The sequence below is a fragment of the Helianthus annuus genome, chromosome 13 (assembly GCF_002127325.2).
Source record: "Helianthus annuus cultivar XRQ/B chromosome 13, HanXRQr2.0-SUNRISE, whole genome shotgun sequence".
Taxonomy (NCBI): Eukaryota; Viridiplantae; Streptophyta; class Magnoliopsida; order Asterales; family Asteraceae; genus Helianthus; species Helianthus annuus.
In genome coordinates, this window is record NC_035445.2 from 161,533,118 (window position 1) to 161,541,832 (window position 8,715).

General features: G+C 33.9%; 2 pseudogenes; both read left to right on the forward strand.

The window, feature by feature from the left end:
• The first annotated feature begins 570 nt into the window (after positions 1 to 570).
• On the forward strand, positions 571 to 8,485 carry LOC110900058 (annotated as a pseudogene).
• On the forward strand, positions 4,141 to 8,485 carry LOC110902171 (annotated as a pseudogene).
• Positions 8,486 to 8,715: the final 230 nt, after the last annotated feature.

An 8,715-nucleotide genomic window follows, 5' to 3' on the forward strand; every position in this document is an offset into this window, starting at 1 on the left:
TCATTTTATATATTTTTTTTTAGATTTAAGATACTTTTATCATTTATTATATGTATTTTTATGATTACATACATGTTAAGAGTAGTTTACATATATGTAATTACCAAATTATATATATGTGTAATAACTAATTAAATATATGTAAAAAAACTAGTTTACATACATGTAATCATAAAATTACGTATAAAATATTATAAAACTACTCTTAACACGTGTTTAATCATAAAAATACATATATAAAAAATAAAAATACTATAAATATAAAATTACATAAATAAAAGGTTTGTTTATTTGAAATTCTCTAAGTTCTATAATTATTTAGAGCTATCCCATATATATATTTATCATAGATTTGTGTATATAAATAGAGTTAGATACCCCACACTCTAATCTATATATATAATAAATGAATAAGGTTTGGGACACGTGTCGCGTTGTGGTGCAACCATTTTTGGTTTTTGGCGGGAAAATGAGGGAAATGTGTTATTTTTACACGGGATCCGCGTATGGTATCCATACCCGCACGGATTGACCCGGGTATATAGGGAACTAAAAAACCCTAATCAGTCTTATCCCTCATTCAATCACGCCGTAGTCGTCTAAACCAAGAACACTTTCATCCATCATTAATCCTTCTCCTCAATACATTGATCTTCAAACTGTTAATCGAATCGGTGTTGGTACTTTTATCTCCGATCTTCTGTTTTACGGTTAAGTTCATATGTTCTCTCATTCATATTTGTGTTTCAACTCAGTTTTGATGTCTTAGAACCCTAACTTCAATATGTCGTTCCCTTCAAGCCTATACAATAGTTGGTTCAGGCATGGATGTTCAATCTTTTCACATTCCACATGTAAGGTATGGTACCCTGTCTCCCATCCCAGGGTTTCGTTTTTGATGTTCGTCATTACGTCTTTATTACTCAATAGATACCAACAATTCTTTTACAGAATTATGGTTTAAATTGTGTGCTTTTGAATTGTTACTCGGTATACATTAGGTTTATACATACTTCATTGTTACTAACTGTAGTTAATCCAATCGTATTAGACTCTGAAATATGAAAGAACAAACGGATGATATGTTGTTCAGATTTATTTGGTGCTTTTATTCCGTTCACTATTTTTTATGCTTGGTTGTTTTTGTAGATCAAGAAGAAAATTGATTTGGGACCAAATGTTGATAAGAGGGTTCAAGGTTTCAAGATTAGTCAACACTTAGGGAGATGAAGATCTAGGCGGAAATTAAAGGTATTTCATTCTCTTTTTTCCTACATTTTATAGATACCGTCAATGAATTACATTTAATTATATAATATTAATCGAGCAACACTGGTGGTTTGTTGATGCAACACCAGTGGTTTATAGATGCGTTTAACCACCATCTTTCTTCTTCTTCATTCTAGATTCATCTAGCCAATACCATCCACCAGCGCACAACACTCTCCCCACCATGTTCTTCTTATCTGATCTCATCAACGTAAGTTTTTTTAATGATTTGTAAAAACTTTATTTACTATTCATTATTCATCGTTTATGGTTAAAAAAAAATCTTTGGTTCATTTGTTCAAACATGATCATCGTATTTTTGTATGTATCTTTACATAGACATGAAGGTGGAAAATTTTATCCTGGTACTGGTGTAGTCCATGAGGTATGTTTTTGTGTGCTTTTTCCAACGATATAATTTTACTTGAATATTTTCATGTTATCTAATAACAGCGAGTGTTACGTTTTTTGGCAGTTTGGTTCATGGCTGGAGAAGGGTACTATGTAAACGTTCCATGGAGTCGGGGCGGAGTCCGAGATAACGATTATATTTTTGCATTTGAGCATATCGTGCTTCCAATAGGTTATTTCTGTTTATATATCTTAATATAATATTGATCAACTTACTGTAATACAAGGTGCAATTCATTAATATTGATCAACTTACTGCAATTCATTAATATTGAGAAACACTGTTTTCTCAATCTAGACTTATTTAGGGCATTAACTTCAACTTTTGTACATAGTTTAAACAATCCATACCTACACTTTTTGCAGGTTTATTGGTACCTTTTAATGATCATATGTCTTGTGATTCAGGGAGTGTGTTAAGTGGAGGAGGAAGTACCCCATCTAAACATGCAACCCCAAAGACATGGGTCAACATGGTCAACGATTTCAAAATGGCGCATTATCTACACGTTTAGGGATACCTTATATTTTTGGGATTGATGTTGTTCATGGACATAGTGCTGCCTATGGAGCAACAATCTTTCCTCATAATTCTGGTCTTGGAGTTACCAGGCAAGTACATATAGTATATAGATATGTGTAGCACAACCCTATGATGCACTAAACTTGATTGGTCTATGTGAACAATTCAATAGGGATCCTTTACTAATTAAGAAGATTGGGGCTGCTATAGCACTTGAAGTTAGAGCAACTGGCATACAATATACTTTTGCACCTTGTATTGCAGTAAGTTGATCAATATTAATGAATTTCAGTTAATATAATATTTAAGTAAATCATAACTTGCACTTAATCAGGTTTGTAGAGATCCGAGATGTGGTCGTTGTTACGAAAGCTACAACGAAGATCCTGAAATTGTAAGATTAATGACTGAAATCATATCAGGTTTACAAGGAGAGATCACTGATGATTCCGAAAAGGGTGCCCCTTTTGTTAATGGACAGTAAGTGATATTATGTGCTGCATATCATTGACCTTTATAAGATTGAAAATATCTAATTTGATCTGACATCCATTGAATTTTTTTTCTTATTTTACAGACAAAAAATTGTAGCATGTGCTAAGCACTATGTAGGTGATGGAGAAACTCACCTAGGAGAAAATACCGACAACACGATGATAAGCAGTAAAAAAATGTTCGGTATACACATGTCAGCATATAATGATTCAGTCATTAAAGGAGTGGCTACCATTATGACTTCATATTCTAGCTGGAACGGGGTTAAATGCACGCTAACCGTAAGCCAACAACTGGTTACCTCAAAAAACAAACTCAAATTTAAAGTACATATTCTCTTTTTCAGTTTAATTTCAGATATAACTGGCATAAAAGGGAAAAAAACTGAACAGTTCAGATGAACTTTTAAGTTCTTTTTTTCTCAGGGATTTGTGATATCAGATTGTCAGGGCATTGACTCGATCACTGATCCTCCGCATGCTAATTACACATACTCCATATTAGCTGGAATTAACGCTGGCATTGACATGGTCATGGTCCCATTAAACGACACAGAGTTTATTGATGGTTTGACTTACTTGGTCAAAAATAAGTTTATAGTTTTATACCAATGAGCCGAATAGACGATGCAGTTCGGAGAATTTTGAGAGTGAAGTTTACAATGAGTCTGTTTGAAAACCCGTTGGCGGATTACAGCATGACCAAGTACTTGGGATGTCAGGTAAGTCAAACTTTTTCATGTTTGACCATTATCAAGAACCCCTAATCTTTTTTTTTTATAAAACAGGAGCATAGGGACCTAGCAAGGGAAGCAGTGAGGAAATCACTTGTGTTGTTAAAGAATGGTAAGTCTTCAATTAAGCCATTGTTACCGCTTCCTAAAAGGGCATTAAAGATAATAGTTGCGGGAACACATGCTAATAGTGTTGGTTATCAATGTGGCGGGTGGACAGTTGAATGGCAAGGAAGTTCAGGCAATGTTACAACTGGTATGGATATTAGTATCATAAGTCCTAAACTTGATAAATGACAATTTAAGTTTTAACCAACTTCGACCTACCCGTTTTGCTACCCTTACTAAAATTTAAAACTAATACCTTAATATTACTGATCTTACAGGCACGACAATCCTCTCTGCTGTGAAAAAACGGTTGATCCAAATACTCAAGTAATCTACAACGAGAACCCCAACCGACATTTCCTAAAGTCCAACAGTTTTGACTTCAAATTAAAAATGTTGTATGTTAAATCTTAAAAGTTGAAGTGATGGTCTGATTACTTTTGCAAGTTATTATATAAGAAAATGGTAAGAAGAAACACTGTTTTCTCAATCTAGACTTATTTAGGGCATTAACTTCAACTTTTATACATAGTTTAAACAATCCACATCTACACTTTTTGCAGGTGTGGGTTTAATTTGTAGCATCTCCTGATATAAACCTTATGAGTGGGTTGAAAAGACCGGTTCGAAATGGGATTTTAACTCCAATTGAAGACATTAAGAGACTTTCCATGTAAGTGTTTTCACATCGAATTTGTTGAGGAAACTGTTGACTGTTGTCATTTAATTATATATGTCTTTTATTGAATGAAGGTGGTGGCTTACTAAATTGGTATCAAGCACAATATATTATTGACTATTGAGGCGGCTGGCATCTTACGGGTCCAAAATAAACGTTGTTCCCTCAACATGGCATACAACTAAGACTCTCAAAATGAAACCAGATGGAGTTCCTTTTCAGCAATGGGCCAGGTTTAGGGTTTCTTATACTGTTGACTGTGAAGGAGATTATTGGTAAGGTTCAGATATTTGGAATTTGCATGGGACATCAGTTTCTTTGCTAGGCCTTGGGTGGGAAAACCTATAAAATGAAGTTTGGTCATCATGGCGGAAATCATCCTGTTCGCAAACCTTATAAATGGAAGTGTTGAGATTAGTGCACAGGTATTCAATAACAATAACATTTTATGGTTCATGTGTTATTGCTACACCCGATTCTTCTCCCAAATACTTGTCCTGTATGGTTCAGGTTTTTCATCGGATTCTTGTCACTTTCATTTATGTAAAACATATATTTCAGAATCACAATTATGCGGTTGAACCAGAGTCACTTTCGAATGGGGTGGAAGTAACACACGTGAATCTCAATGATGGAAGTTGTGTAAGTCTGGCCTTCCCTCAGCGAAAGCTCTGGTCTCTTCAGTACCATCCTCATCCTGAAGCATCTCCTGGACCTCATGAATCAGACCTCGGTGCATCTTTTTGTTTTATTTTACTTATGATCCCAATAACTAACTTGATTTTTCGACACACTAATCACTACTATTTCACCAATATGCAACACTTTCCCTCTTCTGTGGAAAATGCAATAGATCTTTTTAGGAATGTTTACCAATGTGTTTGTTATTATTTGTGATTACAAGTAAATTGGTAGAGAGTCTACTTTGAGCTCGAGCTTTGCTTAGCTCATGATTAGGTGATTTGTCTAGACCGTCACTCAAAAAGGTTACCCAGACGGCCAGACCTTGAACTGGCTATATTTGGTTCAGCTGTAGGTTTTAAATAGATTGCTTTTGGTTAGGTCTCAAACTGGAACCTGAATTATCTTTTATTTGCAAATAACTACTTTTCGGATCTGGTATATTTTTTGTTCATGGTTTGGTTTGGGGCAGAACCGACGTAACGTTATTGGAAAATAGTAGTCGGTCAGTTAGCCATTAGATTTGTCTTTAGGTTGCTACTTATCTAATTTGTCATTATAAGTTGTTACCAACATGCTCAGATTTTTAACTTGTGGAAAAAAATGGTTGTTTAACTAATGTGGTAGTTGTTATAGTTGATTTTGGTGGGGAACAATCTCGGGTTTTGTTTGGTATGTTTTATTCTTCTAAATACCTAACAAACTTGATATCCATGTGCAATATCTGATCATTTGGTGGAGCTAATGAGAAAAGAAAAACCACTTCATGATGCAAATAGGCTGACATCAAAAGAAATTGTACTGATATCCATGTGTAGTATTTGATCATATTTTCTAATGCTTCACTTATTATTTAGGTGATGACTCACAATCCTGAATGTTGTGCAGTTGATTTACCAATCGTTGACGCCTTTCATATTACGAATAAAGGAAAGTTTTTATATTCTTCTTTTATTGATAAAGGTAAAAGTTACATCATAATTAAGCTTTTTTTCTTAATTAACTTTTATGTGGTTTTTATAATTCTTCACGAGTCTTAATCTATGCACTGGCTTATTTTTGTTCAATTGGAATTGTTCTTGCTATTACTCATCTACTCCAGATTACTCACGTAGCTGTAGCCTGAGTAAGTTGACATCTCTCCGCGTGGGTTCAGATTAAACCGTCAAAACTGATGATCTATTAATTCATGTTGAAGAACTATAAGTCTCATGACATAGATCGATAACACCGATCGTACGAATACGAAAATTAACAAACTTAAATTGATAAAAAATGACTATCTGGGGTAATTAGATTAGAATGTAGTGCAGTTGATGAACGTGCTAAGTTGTTGGCTTCTGGTGTTATTGGATTAGATGAGATGGCAGTACATACTCATGTAGCTTGTGAACATACTTTTCAGAGGTGAAAAAATGACAGGTCTGGTACGGGTCAAACGGTAATTTTTTGGTGCGGGTCAAAACTGGTCTGGTCGAGTTGGGTTAAACACACACATGTTTGTCTAAGTTTCTTGTAGATGTCAAATACTATTACAAAATGTGTTATTTCAGTTATAGCGGAATATTTTGAATAAATTCAGCCATGATGTTTTATGCATTAAAAAACACTTTTTGTGACTTTCAGACCCTTGATCTATTTTTCAGCTGTATATTATTTGTTCTTCATGGAGTTTATAAAGTTAATTAATAAGTACTGATGTATACAGGCTTGAACCTGTGACAGTTTAACTATTTCTTTTATGATATCCAACATTTAGTGTAAATATTGTGTTCAATCTTATGGCATTTTGAACATATTTGGTGTAATGGATACTATATCTAATGTGTTTTTCTATTCGAGTTAGGCTGTGAAGAAGCCAACGCATCGTCAGCTTTAACGAGAGCTTTTCCAAGAAGACATAATACCACTTGAAATGGGTAGTAATTTTGTGCTTATTTATTCATTTTATTAACTTTTATAGGGGGTGGTGTGGTCGGGTGGGGAACGGGTTTGAATGGATAAAGATCAAAACATGTAGTGTTTCTTATGCGAGTCGGGTTAGATTGGCTTGAGACATAGTTTTGTACAAATTTAGCCCTAAATTTTCATATGGCTATTAAACTGAATATTAAAACCTTCAACATTACAGTTAGTGGACCTTCTCCTAAGGTAAATTATATCAAAGGGTAGATTAAAATTACTTGTGTGCCCTTACTTTGCTTGCTACTTCATTATATAATCACATTTTACCAAACACTCGACACCATTGAGAGTGATCCATTACAACTTCAAGCAGCCTAAGCGCATCTAGACATTATTTCTTTCATCACGTTTTCACGTTTTATCGCTACTGATCTGATTCCGATTATTCAATAACCATGGAAGATTTATAAATTATGTTAAGAATGCCTTTTCAATTATGCTTAATGAGATAAGTTGATAAACAATATGTATTGTGTTATTCTATCTACCCTAATCAATAAGGTTGCAAAATAGTTCGGTCGGGCAGGTTGGATAACAGGTTGATTTAAGTTGTTTATGGTACTGTCAGAATGGGTTGAGCCGACCCCAATATTTTATCTTTAGAAGATCTTCTAGGTAATTGCCTACAAATTTAAAATCACACACATACATGCTTTTAACTCAAATTTTCACCATTTTAGATAAATGGGACGATTTTTAGCTAAACGGGTCGATTTAAGGAACACTTGTGGTTTATGTCACGCTATTGCCTTTACATCACGCCAGAATCCTTCTTCGAAGATCCGAACAATTTCAGCAATACCAACAAATGTGAGTATCAAAACCCAATCTTCATCTAATAAATTGTTTTAAGTGTCTTAATATTATAATAGTCTGAAAGGTTTTTGGCAGTGGGGTGTAAAAATATGTGTTTAGAGATAGATTGTCATTATTGTGACTTGTAATCGCTATAGTAAGTTTTTAGTGGTAATTTCATTGTGGATCAGACTATGTGGTCAAATAATTAGTTTCAAAAAGGATATCAAAGGGAGTAAAAATGGTATTATGATCTAACAAAACGGTTGTCTAGATTAATTACGTCATTTATTAGAATTTGTCAAACATTTGAATTTCAAACCACAAATACACTCCTAACACCAGAGCCCATGACATTTTATTACATTTTTTTCTGATTTATTATCCGATTATCTTCATTTTTTTCTATCTCAACTTTGTTCCAGTTAATAAGCCCACTATAAAATAGAGAGAGGACCGATACTTCTTGATCTATGACAATTGAAATCTTTTTATCCCCTCTTTCAGGAGCTTAAGGAGGAATTCATCAAAGTCACAGAAAATGAAGGTAGTGGTCTTAAGGAGGAAGTTAAGTCACAGAAAATGAAGGTAGTTGTACTGAAGAAATGTCAACCTAAGCTCTATGTCGATCAACCACTTGAAGATGTGGAGTCAGCTTTGCACACTTTCATATATAATAAGAAAGTGAATAAGCTATGAACACATTGATTCAGTGTCTTTCTAATTGTGAGTTTTAAGTATGTTGATGGTGCTATACAATGAACAGAGATAAATTAGTTTAAAGTTCTTTTTAGAGCATATGGGATTTATATATTTGGTTTTTTTATGCTTACATGTTGAAAGAAAGAAAGAAAGAAAGAACGAAATGTTAAACATTAAGATACATGTACCAATTGTGAAATCATGCAGTATTTGGTAAATCTTTTGTTGATTATACAGTATTCAGGATTCATTTTGACCATCATGATACACTTGCACAAAGAGCCCTAGAACTGAATTTTCTACATGAAGACGAATTTCCATATAATCTTTATTGATTATACAATATTCATCCAA